Source organism: Podarcis bocagei, assembly GCF_964188305.1.
Source record: "Podarcis bocagei genome assembly, chromosome: 4".
In the NCBI taxonomy this organism is placed as follows: Eukaryota; Metazoa; Chordata; class Lepidosauria; order Squamata; family Lacertidae; genus Podarcis; species Podarcis bocagei.
The window spans coordinates 56,730,996-56,747,602 of NC_138128.1; the positions used below are offsets into that span (position 1 = coordinate 56,730,996).

A 16,607-nucleotide genomic window follows, 5' to 3' on the forward strand; every position below is an offset into this window, starting at 1 on the left:
TGGGGGAGCAAGTGTTGGCAATTTACAAACCCAAGCGCAAGGTAGGTAGCCTTCTCACACTTTTATTGTCCTTGCAATGTCCTGAACTGGACAAGCTAAGTAGCATGTAACCTTCACCAAAATCAGAGGTGTGATTTGAGCTACATCCTGTTTCTCTGCTGGTAGAATTTCGCACATGAGGACAGTGACTAATCCTTCCGTAAATTAGCTCTGCAGAACCACTGATTATTTTTCCACAGAAAAAAATGTTCCCCTCACAGCTTCTTCTCCAATTTGCACCATCAAGGAAAAGCAATTCTTCATTTTCACAGAATAAGATTGTGTGACTGCTATACATACTGAAACTGAGGCCTAAACAATATTTTTATACAAATGTTAACATTTTACATGTTTAGATTTTACAACTGGGTCTCAAAATGTTCAACAGATCAAAATTATTTGGCAAGCAAGTATTCTATGAACTCTCGTACAATTTTACACTTCTTTTTTACAAACTTGATGAGGTAATTATGGATTCCATCAATCCATTATACAGGTGTTACAATTTGCACCAACCGAGGGTTGTTAGGAGGACGGGGGGGGGGGATCATTATCCAGATGGAGAATGAGCTGTTTTCTGCATATATATTTTATATCAGTAAAAGGTTAAATCCAAGAAATGTAGCAAGAATGTCACAGAACGAATGATTGATTTTAGGTTTGCTGACACTTCAGAACAAGCAAGACTGGTTTACTGTATAGAATTGCATTCACTGTTCTCCGTAACCACTGCAGCTCATTCTATCTGGTGTAGTAAATTTGTTTTACTGAGCTTAGTTGTGGCCAGCATTTCCCAGGAGTCTTTGAAACTGACCTTCAAAAAGAGTGTATATACAGTGGTACCTCGAGTTACAGATGCTTCAGGTTACAGATGCTTCAGGTTACAGACTCCACTAACCCAGAAATAGTGCCTCGGGTTAAGAACTTTGCTTCAGGATGAGAACAAAAATCGTGCGGTGGTGGCACAGGTTAAGAACTAAAGTGGTACCTCAGGTTAAGAACAATTTCATGTTAAGAACAGACCTCCAGAACGAATTAAGTTCTTGACCCAAGGTACCACTTTATGTAGATCACTTTATTAAGATACCAATTTTGTCCACTGTCTAAAAAACCCAGTGAGGGACTTTACCAACTAATATTTTTTTTAAAAAAAACCACTCCAAAAGGCTAGAAATGGAACATGTAGCCACAACATGGCAGGTTGATGTTAAATTCCCCATTTAATAATCCAGTGATTATAAAGCCAGGAAGAAGCATTGGGTCTTCATGTTTCCTGCCTCCCCTTGCACACCAGCTTTCATACTGTGAGATCCTAGACCATTCAGATGCAGCCTTCACTGACTGTATGTTCTTCAGATGTTTTGGACTAGAAATGGATTTGATGGAAGCTGCAGTCCAAAGCATCTGGTGAGAACCAAGTTAGCGAAGGCAACTTTAAAATACAGCCCCATGTTAGAACTGAAACATAAAACTGTGGCTTAATGTTTATTTACTAACCAGGATCAAATCATGGTTTAATTTCCTGGTCAGTAAACAACCATTCTACCAGAGCTCCTTAGTTTGGACAAAATGGGAAGTTAGTCTAAAGAGATCAGGACTGTGGCGCCCAAGGCAGTGTGTGAAGGGAGAGGTGAGGAATAAGCAGGCACAACTCTCATTCCCAGCTTCCTAAACCATAATTAAAGAATCTGGGAACATTTCAGTTGAAAAGGCCTGAATGTCTCCATCCATTATTCTGGCAGCACTTGCGTGCTAAAACCCCCCACTCTTTTTTACTTTGTTTTTTAATAAGCATCCACTGAATCCACTTTCAAGAGATGGTAAGAGTTAAATTTGGCCGTAGTTAGGAAAGAAATTGCTAATGATTCAGAAAAAGGAAAAGAAAAGTTCTCTTAGGATGTGCACTGGGCATATAATCTACAGTATAATGCAATTTCAGGATACTCAATACAGTATTCTTATTCACACCAAGTTTTCCACTTTTTCAGCCCAACACTCAGTCATCATTCTGTGGCAAATGAGCATGCTCAGTCCACATTGGGCTGCGGTTTCCTCCCCTTGGTGTTCTTCTTTGTTAAAGATTTGTTTGTACTTCTGCTAACCTTGGAGAATGCCGCCGCCACCCCAGAGTGGTGCTGCCATTACATGAACTACATGAGCATCATCCTTGAACTTCAAAATTAAAAGGAACTGATTCTCCTCCTGTGACTAAGAATGCCATGGCAAACATAGGATATCAAGAATCCTCATGACATATAAATTAGTTTAGAAATCAATATCTATTTCAGGTAAGCTTTTTGTTCTGCCAAATTCAAATCTAACAGCACTTAAAGACTGTCACTTTTTATAATGTTTGCCTATAAACTCTCCCAGCACAGTTTTTGACGATGTGCCCAAAAGCAAACAGAGAACAGGTGGGATACTACAGCATTGTGCTGTCCAATTCTTTCATGTGAAAAGTCCTACAGGTTTAAGCACTTAAGGAGTTCCAGCCAACATGGAAACTGCTCTGCTCTGCAGAATTAACCCATCTCCCACTGTAGTGCTCTCCGCCAAGCTTGTAAAAATACTTATTACACTTACATGGAGCTTAACACAAAAAAAACTATGAAAGATAATCTCCTGCAATGACTTACAACAAAATTTTGAACTCATTGCTTTATGCATCCTGGTGGGTGAAGACTGAAGAAAGGAGGTTCCGACCCCCGTAGGGTCTTTCAGCCCATCACATGACTTGACTGGCAGCTGCCAGTTCTCCGGCTCCTAAAGGAGAGAGACCTTGCTTCCCAAGGGATGCCTCCCTTGTTCCAAGTTTAACACTACAGAAAACAAGATACCTTGGCCCTTAGTGCTAGCCAAGGAGCTAAAATCTTTATTCCTTAAGCAGCAAAGTAAACCTCAATTTGGGACGCGGGTGGCGCTGTCGGTAAAACCTCAGTGCTAGGACTTGCCGATCATATGGTCGGCGGTTCGAATCCCCGCAGCGGTGTGAGCTCCCGTCTTTCGGTCCCAGCTCCTGACCATCTAGCAGTTCGAAAGCACTCTTAAGTGCAAGTAGATAAATAGGTACCACTTTATAGCGGGAAGGTAAACGGCGTTTCCGTGTGCTGCGCTGGTGCTGGCTCACCAGCTGCAGCTTCGTCATGCTGGCCACGTGACCCGGAAGTGTCTTCGGATGGCACCGGCTCACGGCCTCTAGAGCGAGATGAGCACGCAACCCTAGAGTCGGACACGACTGGCCCGTACGAGCAGGAGTACCTTTACCTTTACCTTTAAACCTCAATTTCCCAGTCTAACCTGCAACTAATTATTCAGAGCTGGCTGGAATAGAAAGAATTAAGAGAAGCTACTCGTTCCTCTTGGGGTTTTTTTATATCTGCTACATAACAAGTTTGGTGAACTGGTTACCTGCAATGCCTTGCCAATTGCTGTGACCAATATTGCCAGATTGCAGCTCACCAGATTTCTGATCAGACGCTAATATTTGCAAAAATTTCCCTCAGCAGAATATGAGAAGTCCTACTCAGGTGTTTAAGGTTCATTTCATGGAGATGAACTCAATGTCTCTGCCCCCTCTGTAGTATTCCAAACAGCCCATCCACTGATTTTTTAATTAATGAAAAGCAATTTTCTGATGTCTTAGAAAGTGATATAACTGTTTCTATTACTTGTATAGCAAACTGATATAACATGTTTATATTACTTGTATAGCAAGGCCAACATCTTGAAGTTGCCGTGCTTGCCTGATATTTTATTTGCAACTGGCATCCATTTACTTTTTGCTAATGAACTCATGAAATGGAAAAATTTCCACGGGAAAATACGGCACTGGTATTTTTTCTGGAGGGGAAATTTATTTTGGAAAACCTTGTGTAGGCTCTCCATATGACTCAGAACCCCTGAGCTAGTACAGAAGGCTCCCTTCTGCAGACAGTCACACTGCATTGTCTGGAGCACTGCAGAGCTAGGTTGAGAGCCAGTGGCGACAAAGAACACATCCCCACAAATCTTTCACTTGATGAAGAGCATGTGGTTTTCAACGCCTGAACAGGGCTAGAGACATGCAGCTTACTAAGTTCTTTCTACTATATGAACTGCCCATCAGTAGGAGAAACTCAAAAGTAGCCAAGTGTGTCTCCTAGAACTGTAGGAGGCTGAGCTCATCTCTTTCTGCTGAGGAGGTGGAACCCTGGAAGCCATGGGAAGCTTGTTCTGCTGCCCGTTATAGATAATTTATCCCTTTATCCCATTCAAAACTTGGATGAAAAAGCAGTGACACAGGCACAAACCTAGTTTCCTGATCAAACCTTGGGCTCTTTTTCAAAGTCTGTTCTTCTCTTTAAGGAAATATGAAAACATATTCCAGTTTTTTACAACCAAGAAATATTACATGCTTGTTCTAAGAAGCAGGTATTGAAGGTCAAAAAAATAAATAAATTCAGCAGGATGTTGCAGATCTTTCCCATGTCTTTTACTGGTGCCGTAAAAAAGAAAATTGGAGCTAACTTCTGGGTTGTTATTGCAAAATTCTCATGGACCAGTCTAAGAATGTGCTATTGCCCGCCCCCCAAATGTTGCAACCAACTAGGGTTGCCATACATTCAGATTTTCCAGTTGGCAGTAGTGTCTGGGCGGAAATCCGGAAAATGTCCAGGAAAATCCGGACATATGGCAGCCCATGGCAGCAGTGCCATTTTCTCCATAAAAATAGCTCAAAAGCGGCATTTATTTTTGTGCTTTTGCCCAAAAAGCTCAACAGTTTGAAATATGGCAACCCTACAACAGACAGATTGTTTCCCACTGCAGGGTGTCTCTAAAATAAAATTAAGAGGATGCTGAGCTTTAGACGAGCTGCTAATCAAAGTATAGACTTAACCGTTTTTGTCATACTAAAAGTCCTACAGAAAGTATAAAAAGCCCACCCCACCCCAGCAACATGCTTTAAGAGACAATTACACAAGTGCTTTGGATCAAAGAAAATGGCTTCTATTAAAATACCATCCTCAGAAATAGTCTACCACTGACTGCCTTTTAAATAATAATAAAAATACAAAATCACCCAACTAGCTCACAGCTGCTTCCTTATTTATCATCCATCCATGGAATCTAACGAAACGGGTTTTGTAAACACAGACTACAAATATTAGGCAAACATCATCAATTTTTTAAAAACCACCTAAAGTATCATTCTTGCCTTATACGTATAGTAAATGCTTCCCCATTTTAAAAATGTATCTCTTTTTAGCCTTGTGCAAAGTGGATTGTAAACCTCTGAAGTTATCTCTCTCCATCTTGGATCGACTAATGGCCAGTTCCTGCTTAGCTTCTCTGGCATAGCTGAGCCTTACCCTGTACTGATACCATGGGAAATGAGAAGGCTGTGCGGGATTTGTGGCTACATCCATCAAAGGACACCTTTCCAGAGCCAATGGCACTGACATGGGAAATCATTTATCCTGCTATCTCAAGTTGGGCATCCACAGGCATTTGTCGCAGAGTGAGGCAAAGTAAAAACACTCAAAGTGGCGAGCAGGCTTGTTTCGCGCGCACACACAAATGATAAATATAATGCCTGTACGTGTTGCCTCGTATCTCAGGTTCTACAAATGCTAAAAAACAACAACCTTACTCTCTCTTTTTTTAAAAAAAGGAAAGCTGATAATGTAGGAATTATGGTTACTCAGGGGAGGGAACTGCTCCCACTATAAGACTCCCATGCCTCCTAAACCATAGAGCCTCCCCATGTCAAACATTTATTGGTTTGGCATGGGGCTTGAGCATGCAGAAGCAGCAACGATAAAAGATCGGCCCTGAATAGATGCTGTTGCCAATTGACATACTACTAGACAACTTCTCATCCTTCAAATATTAACACTGCAGGCCTAACAAAAGCCCTATAATGAAGTACTACACATTTTTAAATGGTCGCTCCTCCTTCGGGAAAGCTTTGAAGCCCGCTTGTTTCCAGTAGTCTACTCAAGAGGGATTTCCTATACTGCACTGTAGAATTGTAGAGGTGGAAGGGACCCTAAGGCTCATTTAGTCCAACTCCCTGAAATGCAGGAATCTCAACTAAAGCCATCCAAACTGTGCTTTGAAACCACCAGTGAAGGAGAGTCCGCCACCTTCTGAGGGAGTCCGTTCCACTGTTATTCCTCAGAAAGTTATTCCTTGTGTTTAGTTGGAATCTCCTTTCTCATAACTTGAAGCCATTGGTTTGGGTCCTACTCTCCAGAGCAGGAGAAAACAAGCTTGAACTTCTTTTGTATGGATTTACCTGCCAGATTGTTGGTTGGCTGGTTTGGAAGGGGGGCAGAGGAGGGATATGTATTTTTAAAAAAATGTTTTTTCAGTGTTGTGAAATATTGTTCATGTTTATTATCTTAAAATTATTTATTCTATCTATTAGATGAATAACTAGTCTCCAAGTGACTTACAAAATTTTAATAGCATAAAGACTATTGTGAAATCAGAAAATTAATTATTATATTTTATTGTATCACTATTATCATTTGTATTTTGTATAAGTCACCTGGAGTGAGCATGACTCTTGAGGGCAGCCTATAAAATTCTTGAAGCAAATAAATAAAATATTCATTTAGGTTGCTCTATGGTTTGATATCAACATATCTTCTTTTGGTTTTGTTCTTGTTTTTAAATAATGGATTGGGACCTAGACACTGCACTTAATATGCTGAGCAGAGTTACGGGGGGGGAGTATTTTATTTTAAAAATAAATGCCATTGTTCTCATGTTGTCCTGTTAGTAATTTGAGCAACAACGAGAAAAATAACACAGATTTTTACATTAATGTCAGGGCCAGCCAAGGTATTTTCCTACCTGAGGCGCAAGCGCAAAGGTGGTATTCACCTCACCTCAGGCAAAGTGCACAGTTCCCAAGGCCTACAAAGCTATTCTATCACCTGAGAAAGAAAATCCCGTGTCTCTTCCATCTTCCCAGGAATAAAATCAAAGCAATAAGAAATTCAGTAAATCTAACAATTTGTTGCCTTTTTGTGACATCAAGATCAGCTGACGGAGCTGACAGCTTCATTCCACCTCATGGTAGAACCGGCCCTGATAAATGAATAGGTCAAACCACTTCTCTGCAAGTCACAAATAATTAAGCTTGCCTAAGCGCTTATCTGTGCCTTTATCTTCTACCTGTGCCCCTTTCCCCCTTACTCAGAGCTAAAATTCACCTTACTCAGGCAAAGATGCCCCGTGGTCAGTATTCCATACCTGAGCATAAAACCATAGAAACTTTGCCACTGTGCATGCACCAACTTTTTACTTTGGTATCAGTGAGAAACTGAGAGGATTCCTTCGATTCCGAATTTTACTGTGCTGAACGGAGAGGTTAAAAACCATGCTGCAGTCAATGAAGCAGCAACATTATGGAAGAGAACGCCCGTGAACCCAGCTTTCTGCCAGCCTAGAGTACATTCTGTTGATCGGGTTTTGGGGGGCAGGGGAAGGAGGAGTATATTTTCTTGTTGACTTCAGACAGCTGCCTGTCCTGTTAGCAGGCGAGATGATGGGGTGCAACCAGATCTAGGAGAAAGAAGCCAGAGCATGTAGGCTGGTCTGGTGTAAGGGAGAGACAGGGCAGGAGTTAGACACTGTGCTTCTCAAACATGGGTCCCCAGCTGTTATTGGACTACAACTCCCATCATCCTTAGCTAGAACAAGTGGTCATGAATAATGGGAGGAGGTGTTGGAGGTTTCCCCATGTATGAACAGGCACACATACCTTTATAAGTTTAAAATATAGTCATACCTTGGGTTACAGACGCTTCAGGTTGCGTTTTTTCAGGTTATGGACCCGCCAAAACCCAGAAGTAGCAGAACGGGTTACTTCTGGGTTTCGGGGGTCGTCCATGCTCAGAAACACCAAATCGCAACCCATGCATGCGCAGACGCACCACTGCGGGTTGCGAATACTGCAGGTTGCGAATGTGCATCCCGCACAGATCACATTCGCAACCCGAGCGTCCACTATATAACTATTATCCTTTATTATTATTTATTGAATTTATGGATTGCTTCCCATGAAAATATCTCAGTGTGATTAACCATTTTTTAAATAAAGAAAAAATCATAAATAATAAATTACATCAAATCAAAAACAGCCATGGACAATTCCCCACCCACCCCCCGCTAAACTTCTGTGCACCGCTCAGCAAACTGGTCTCAGCATTAAAAAGCTTTGAAACCACATTGTCCATATGTGGGGTTTTCTGTGCAACTATCAACTTTTCCAGCTGTGCTGATGAATATTCAGTAAGCCCATCATAAACATCCTCTTGGACGATGAAAGTCCTCCTCTGCCAAAGACAGCCCTACAAAAAGGCAGCGAGTCCGCCCCCCCTTCCTCTAAATACAAAAAAAGACTTCAGTAGCAGAACAATGCAAAGGAAAGGAATTTGGCTGAATTTTCGAACTCTTTGACAAACTACCAAACTCATATGCTGGGAACTTTAATTATAATATACAAGCAGGAAAGTGTGATAAATATGAGATTGTTGTTTGTGCATGGGAGGGGGGGGAGAGCATGGGAACAAAGCTGTTTCTCTCATTGTACTCTGAGGCAGATATATCCAAAACAAAGAGCACATTTTCCAACACTTTTATAGGAGGACTCCTAAATCTGGAAATGCAAAACTGAGACTTAAGAAATCTGCTGTTCCGTTATTACTGATATTTAAGATAAATGCAAAAGGGAAAATGGAGACTCTGCTTCCATTTACAGCCACACAGACTTTCAAGGCTCAAGTTATGGCTGAGGAGTTTTCAGAAGGGAAAAAGATAATGCGAAGCAGCAAACACAGTAAAAACTGGTTCAAGTTATAGTGTGCCTGAAAAACAGAACTGACTACTCATGACCGGAAAGGGGAAACTGGCCCCTTTGGAGTCAGCTGGAATGAGCTCCCTCACCAGACACGCTACTCTGCTATAGGTGAGGGATCCTATGTTTCAGACTCCGAATCATATAACTAGCAGGGTAACAGTTCACTGCAGCATGAACTGTGCTTGCATCTTAGGTCACATTTACATCACACATTTAAAGCATTATGACACCATTTTAAACAGCCAAGGCTTCCCCCAAAGAATTCTGGGAGCTGCTTAGTGCTCTGAGAGTTGTTAGGAGCCCCCCTATTCCCCTCACAGAGCTGCAATTCCCAGAGTTCCCTGGAAAGACTGCTTGCTGGTTAAACCACCATCAGAACTGTAGTTCAGGGAGGGGATCTGAAGTCTCCAAGGTCCTATTTCAGCACTCTAAACCAACATGCACTGTTTGTCCCAGGGAAGGTCTCCGTAAATATAGTTCAAGCATGCACAATGTGCAAGAGACCGATTGCCTTTCCTGCTCGGGAAATGTCTGCACTGGCTTGGCTCTCTTACACATCCCCTTAGATATGCCCACATTTTACTGGATGCCAAGCCAAGACACCCACCCTCCATTCTGGGCAGAGGAGAAATGTGAAAAGTTTCATTGTGAGTAAGGGTGGCAGTAGCTAATACAGGTGTTTTCCTATATATGGGGCAGCTGATGGGGAAGAATATGCCTGCCTTACATGATTTTGGGATCCCACCTCTTTTTCACCTGATTTAAATTTGCCAGCCATGTTGTCCTGTGCCATGCCACCACAGTAGCCATTTTCTGACTGGTGTTCACTGCCCTATCTTGAAATTCCAAATGTGTCCACTGGCCTAAAAGGGTTGGCAAACCCTGCTCTAAACACTACACTACTACTCACACACTTCAGTGCTTTGAATATTCAAAAGTGCCATACGAATACTAAGTATGACTTTTATACTGATACCATCTGCCCTGTGTGAAGGATGAAGAGAGAAGGGGAAACAAACAAATACAACACCAGGAGACAGGCTGTCCCCTCTTCACTATAGGGCCAGCTGGCACCATCTGCCCTGTAGGAAAGGACATGTGGTGTTGGCTCTTGTTTCTTTGCCAGTTGTTTTCTTTTGTGAGTGTATGGTTCTTGGTGTATCTGTTGTGTTTTATAAACGAGGTTAGCCACTTTAAGAAACCTAGTCAAAAAGCAGGGTATAAATCTGCTAAGTAAATAAATAAATGAACTCTGTATGACAGGAGTCTCCCCACCCCCCTAGGGAACTAACAAGGGGAATCAACAAAGATCCAAGTATTCCATCCGAAGAACAAAAAGTGACAAAACAGAGGACCCAGTTCTAAAATGCAGTGCAGTAGGAACTGACTCCACAGGACTATATAGCAATGATCTTGGCCCCAACATGCGGAAGTCTACCATTACCTTGTCACCAGCTTTACTGCGGGGCCAAAATGGATGCAGCAGAAACAAACTTGGTTGCCAAAGCATGAACATGCATAGAAAAATACAATATTTCACTCAGAAGGTGTGAATTTCATTGAATAATTTAACCAGCTAAGCCCAGTTCCAATAAAAATAAAACAATACTGCACCATACTGCTCTTAACTCAAGAGTATCAAGTCACGGCATTTTCACATTGTGAAAAGCAGCCCGCATTCAACCTAACTAAAGCCTTTCAATGACTTTCTTCTGTGCTGTCATATGAAAAGAATATTGCACTTGGTGCACTTGGGTGGCAAGTTGTGGCCAGACAGGACAATTGCTCCACAAAAGTCAGAGCTAATCACTCACACCTATTAATCACTCACTATTCCATTACGATTTTGACAAGATTTGCCCCTTCAGTGGTAGGCACCCATGAGGTCTCTCATTTCCCCCAGGATAGACACACTCAACTACCTTAGCCATTTAAACTGCTTAAGCAGGCTTGCTATTCGGAAGGCCTGACTAGCTATTACCTTACACACGCACACACGCTGAGATTGAAGGGCATCATAAAGCTAAATGACAGAAATGACTATAGTGTCTTGCCTCTTTATTTAAAGATAATTAGCTGACATGGAGGTGCATGGCTTTGAGTGTTTTAAAACCCAAAGGTATCATCTCTGCCTTGGCCTGCTTTGTGACAAGAGAACCTGAAAATGTGTGCACACAACATTAATCACAACTTAGCTGCACAGTGGGACCCACGCAAAATGTAAAACCTTTATTGGCCTTTTAAAAACCGATTAATATTCTGTGCTGAGGACCAAACTAGTCACAGAAGAGCAGCCTTTTGTTTTAGGTTCAGTTGCTGCTGAGTGCCTACAAAGAACAGAGCAAGAAGGAATTAAAAATGCAGCATAGGCTGAAGTGAGGGAAGTTGAAATGGAACCTTCCCAGGACTGTGCTTTCCATCCATCCCCGAAACCATTTTAGAGCCATTTGTCTTTTAAAAGCTTAAAAACTATGTAGGCTCTGTTGACTGTATGCCTGTGAATGGTGTATGTGACTCAAACTAAGCCTGCAGCCCGCAAACCACTTAGTAACGTCAACAACACAGAAAGTGATCTGAGCATTGTAGCCTAAGTATTATAAAGAGAAGACATTGTCATAATTAAACAAGGCCACCCTTCCTTATTGAGGTGGCCTACCTCACATTTGGGGGCAAAAACACACACACAATGGGTTGAAGCATGAACTAGTGCAGTACAATCCTATGTGTATTTACTTGGAAGTTCAATGGGGTTTACTCACACCTAAGTGTGCATAGGATTGCTCTCTCAATTATAGTACTGTAACTTGAAACTCTCGCTTCCAATGAACTGATTTTAATTAACTGGCCTCATGATTATTTCGCTGACTTTCTATGGCCACTCAGCCAGTATTCCAGCATCGTTTCAGACTTAGAAAGCAAGAAACCTTTCCTATAGCCTTCACCATTTTCAAAACGGCAATTTCCAGATATCTTGCTCTATTACCTATACTTAAATTACACAGTCCTTTTCTTTATAAATCTATTTCCAAATAAAATATTTACTTTAAGCAGGAATTAAATGTCTGGTTAAATGAGGTACTAAAAGTAAGGAGATTAAAATGTTTCTAGCAAAGTTGGAAAAGGGGGTCTACAAAATATTAAGTGTCACGCTACACTTATTATGGGCACAGATTGACCATTTGTTGCCTCATCCATTGTAAAACCATGACTTCCCTTAAGAACTCTGGTCCTGTCAGCATTTTCATGGTAAACTCTCTTGTCGCTTGTAAAATGTAATTACAAATTCTCAGGCCACAATAAACTATTTTAAAATTTGGCTATTTCCCATTTTAATCATCGGTCTATGGAAAATAACTAAGAGTGAAGGGTTCTATGGAGGCTATGTAGGATGTTGGATATAGGATGCCATGTGAGGGTTCCATGAAGCAGCTTCCCCAACCTGGTGCCCTTACCATTATCTCTAAAGGTAAAGGGACCCCTGACCATTAGGACCAGTCGTGGCTGACTCTGGGGTTGCAGCGCTCATCTCCCTTTACTGGCTGAGGGAGCCAGCGTACAGCTTCCGGGTCATGTGGCCAGCATGACTAAGCGGCTTCTGGCGAACCAGAGCAGCGCACGGAAACGCTGTTTCCCTTCCCGCCAGGGAACTGCTAGGTTGGCAGGAGCAGGGACCAAGCAACGGGAGCTCACCCCGTCGCGGGGATTTGAACTGCCGACCTCCTGATCAGCAAGCCGTAGGCTCAGTGGTTTAGACCACAGTGCCACTCGCATCCTTTTCCCATTATCTCTAGCTCCCTATTATCTCTAACCATTGCCCATGCTGCCTGGGGATATTGGGTGTTCAGCAACCTCTAGAAGGCACCAAATTTTTCTTTTGAAAACAGCAGGCAAGAAAACTCCTACCTGCAAAGGCAGGAAATGGAAGTGGACCAAGAGGGTTGTCTCTCCCCTGAAGTATCCCTCAAAGCTTTTTTTTCAGGCTTCCTACCAGTGGGTGGAGACAACCCACATCGTGGATCCCAACTCTCCCCTACAGGAGGTGGTTATCTTCCCTTAAACAGAAGAAGTTGCCCTCTACAGACAAAAATCATTGGTCCATCTACCTCGGTACCGTCTCTATATTGACTCACAGTGACACTTTGAGTTTTCAGACAAGGATGTTTTCCACGCCTACCTAGAAATGCAAGAGATTGAATCTAATCACTCCTGCATACAGAGCATATTCTCTAAAAGTGAGCCAGTGAGTTAGATCTGAAATATAGCCATCCAAAATTAGTAAATGTAACTAAGTTCCTGAATTCAACATACAATTTTAAATGAAAAGCACAGCTGCTCAATCTGAAATGTAAGGCTTATATTAAAATCTAGGGCTGTATGCAGGAACTCTGATGCCAGTGGTGTCTGAATGCATACACACCTCATCCCACAAAATCCTGAAATTTGGTCCAAAATTACCAATCTCTGCAGGAATTGTAAAGTTCAAAAATTTGAAATTTCAAAAAAAGAAAAGAAAATTATTTCACACAAATGGTTTTGCTTCTAACATATGGCAATTAATAAAAGCCCTTAGATCATAATCTGTGAACATCTGAATGCTCACAGTATAAACCTCTTTGAAAAACAAAATGGAAGTTTGGAGGCAACCAAGACAAGAACTTAAGCTTGGGGTCCATGATGTGGCACCAATAGGGGCATAATGCCCGCAGATACACATTACCATGGCATCTGTGAAGACCCCCTAATTTTTAATGGAAAAAAGACCCTGAGCTTTTACCAAGGGTGGTCCTAAGTGGCTAGAATGAAAAGCAGTCATCCAAACACTCCACCTTAACCCTAACTCTAATCCTAACCCTCTCTTTCCCAATAAAGCCTTTGGCCCCTGCATAGATGTGTGTTCCTCTTGGGTTTTGCATGCTTTTAAGTTTTTTGTCTGTTCTTTAAGACTGGGTGTTTTGCCCACTTTTTCTTTTTGCTTAGTAGGGGCACTTTGCCTGTTTTGTAAGGGAGATGCTGTCTACTTTTCTTTTTTTTGGCATCTGTTTTATTGGGGGCGGGGCTTGTTTGAAGATGGAATTCTAAGCATCACCAGTTTTCTTCCGTGAAATGGATCCTCTGAGGCCCCCATGACAGTTTGCTGTGCCCTTGAGCCAAAAAGGTGTACCTGGCTTGAAAACTGTACCTTGGGAAGATTGTAAATACTTTTGTTTTCAAAAATGAGAGAGAAGTTTAACTTAGCAATGGTTTTGTTTAAAAACCCAGTGACAGTTTGTCTGTACACCAGCTGAAAAGGGATTTAAATGCCAAGGAGAGACCAAATTAACTAGCCCAGCAGGTTTCTCAACAGACAACGTGAGTGAGAGAAGGTCAAGAGTGAGCTTGCTATTTATCAAATACATGTCTAAACTAATTATTCAATTCAACGAAGTTGTCTTTCAACCAGTATGTGCGGTCAAACCTCCCATCCTTAAGGGTTAACTTCATTAGGGTTCACTCTGTGACAAGAATGTTGATCAGGTTTAAAAGCCTCTCTCAAGACACAAGGCATTCCACTTACACAATGCAGAATTAATACAGATTTCCTGCTTTAAAGGAACTAGCAAAGAGCAACTGTAGGAGGCAAACTGCAGCTCAAGTCTCACTTTTTATCAGGAAGAGTCATTCCAGGGTGATTTACCCTACGATTGACATGTTGGAGATTCCTTAGAATACAGCCTCATGTGGACCGATCAAGATTTACCGCATTTCCCAGAAAGTAAAATTTTACAGGTGTTCAAAAATATCTGTGCAGAAGAAAACTTACATACAAAAAATTAACGTCTTAGCTTCCATTCTAAGTCATAAAAAGAAAATGGGGGGAAGTAGAATGGTACTACTTAGCCACGAAGCTCTAAGGGTGACCTTGGGTTTCCCACTCAGCCTAACCTACCTCACAGGGTTGTTGTTAAGATAATATGGTGGGGAGGGAACTATGTACGCCACCTTGAGCTCGTTGGAGGAAAGGTGGAATACAAATGCAATAAATAAAGAAAATAAATAATATTTCGCTAAGCCTACTCTCTTTCCTTTTATTGACACAATGCATGTGTACAAAAGCGTACAATGTAAGAAAAGCACCAGTACATCATCAGTTGTCTGTATTTAATATGTGGCTATACTGCAAACATGGGGCTTGGGAAAACCCTCCATGTGCCAAACCTGTGCTCAAAAAAGCAACTGCATATAAGAATCTGAAATCATGATTGTGTCTAGGATTTTTAAAAAATTAAAAACCTTGTCCCCTCTAATTCAAGCACCATCTTCCAGCCCAGCAAAAGTGCCACGCGTTCAGTTACCGTATTTTTCGCCCTATAGGATGCACTTTTTCCCCTCCAAAAATGAAGGGGAAATGTGTGTGCGTCCTATGGGGCGAATGCAGGCTTTCGCTGAAGCCTGGAGAGCGAGGGGGTCGGTGCACACCGACCCCTCTCGCTCTCCAGGCTTGAGGAGAGCTTGCCTGCACCCAGAAGCTTGGGGTGCACTGAGCTCAGCACGCCCCAGGCTTCGGGCTTTGCGGAGCTCTCCGCTAGCCGTGGCTTGCGGATAGCAGCCTGTTCTGGGAGCTGGGGTCTGGGGAAGCTTGGGCTTCCCCAGCCCCGCACCTGGGGGGGAAATAATTTTTTTTCTTTATTCCCCCCCCCCCAAAAAAAAACCTAGGTGCGCCCTATGGGCCAGTGCACCCTATTGGGCGAAAAATACGGTATATGCATTCTACCACGAGAGTAACAATTATTAGAACGCATGTTGCTGTAAGGAAAAGCGGTGGGAATTAATTATGTTTTAGATGAGGCTTCCTCAACCTCGGCCCTTCAGATGTTTTTGGTCTACAACTCCCATGATCCCTAGCTAGCAGGACCAGTGGTCAGGGATGATGGGAATTATAGTCTCAAAACATCTGAAGGGCTGAGGTTGAGGAAGCCTGTTTTAGATCAAATAAAAAGAACCCCTGCTAGTTTGTATCTAACAGTGTTACTCAACTGATGGATAAGGCTTCCATCATGGGGGGGGGGGAGCAGTTTCTGCTGTTTCCCATTGTCCCCTCTCCCCTGCAGCCCCCACTCCTAATATGCTCCAGTGGGTTCAGGGACCCTCCAGAGCAGATTTAAGAAGGATGCAGGGGCTGTGGTAGTGCTGTGGGAATCACCCAAATTGCTTCCCTCATTGTTCTGCTGAAAAATGCCTTATATCAGCTGACAGGACCACAGGATACAACACAGCAGTTAGTACAGTACTTTGTAGTCTCATCTGTTGGAGAAAGAGCTGATGCTAGGATTTTGAAGGCAATGGCCAGGAAGAGCTTATGCCCAGTTACAATCTACCAGAAGACCCTCAGTGTTCAGCCATGGGCTGCTTGCGCAATAGCAAAGACCACAGTGGCATACTTTTGGGTTGTTGAGCCAGGATTATTATTTTTAAATTTGCATACATTTTGCCCATCTAAATTTTCCAGCAATGGCATTTGCTCAGTTCGCATACAGAAATTCCATAGCATTCCATGCCTTGTTACACCTGGAAGAAATTCTAGCACAGATGGCAATGTTTTAATATTATCTAGATGAGATTAGATGCTTGGGATTCTAATAGCAGGCCCCCAAAACTGGGAGCTACATGCTGGTGTTTCTTAACTATGTGCAGCCTAGCTCTGCAGTTACTCATGCTACCGTATTTTGCGCCCCATAAG

At 42.3% G+C, this 16,607-nt stretch overlaps 1 protein-coding gene across 3 annotated transcripts in view; it reads right to left on the minus strand.

The window, feature by feature from the left end:
- Positions 1-16,607, minus strand: part of FGFR2 (fibroblast growth factor receptor 2) — a 117,044-nt gene that overhangs the window by 85,958 nt on the left and 14,479 nt on the right. The window lies entirely within an intron of this gene.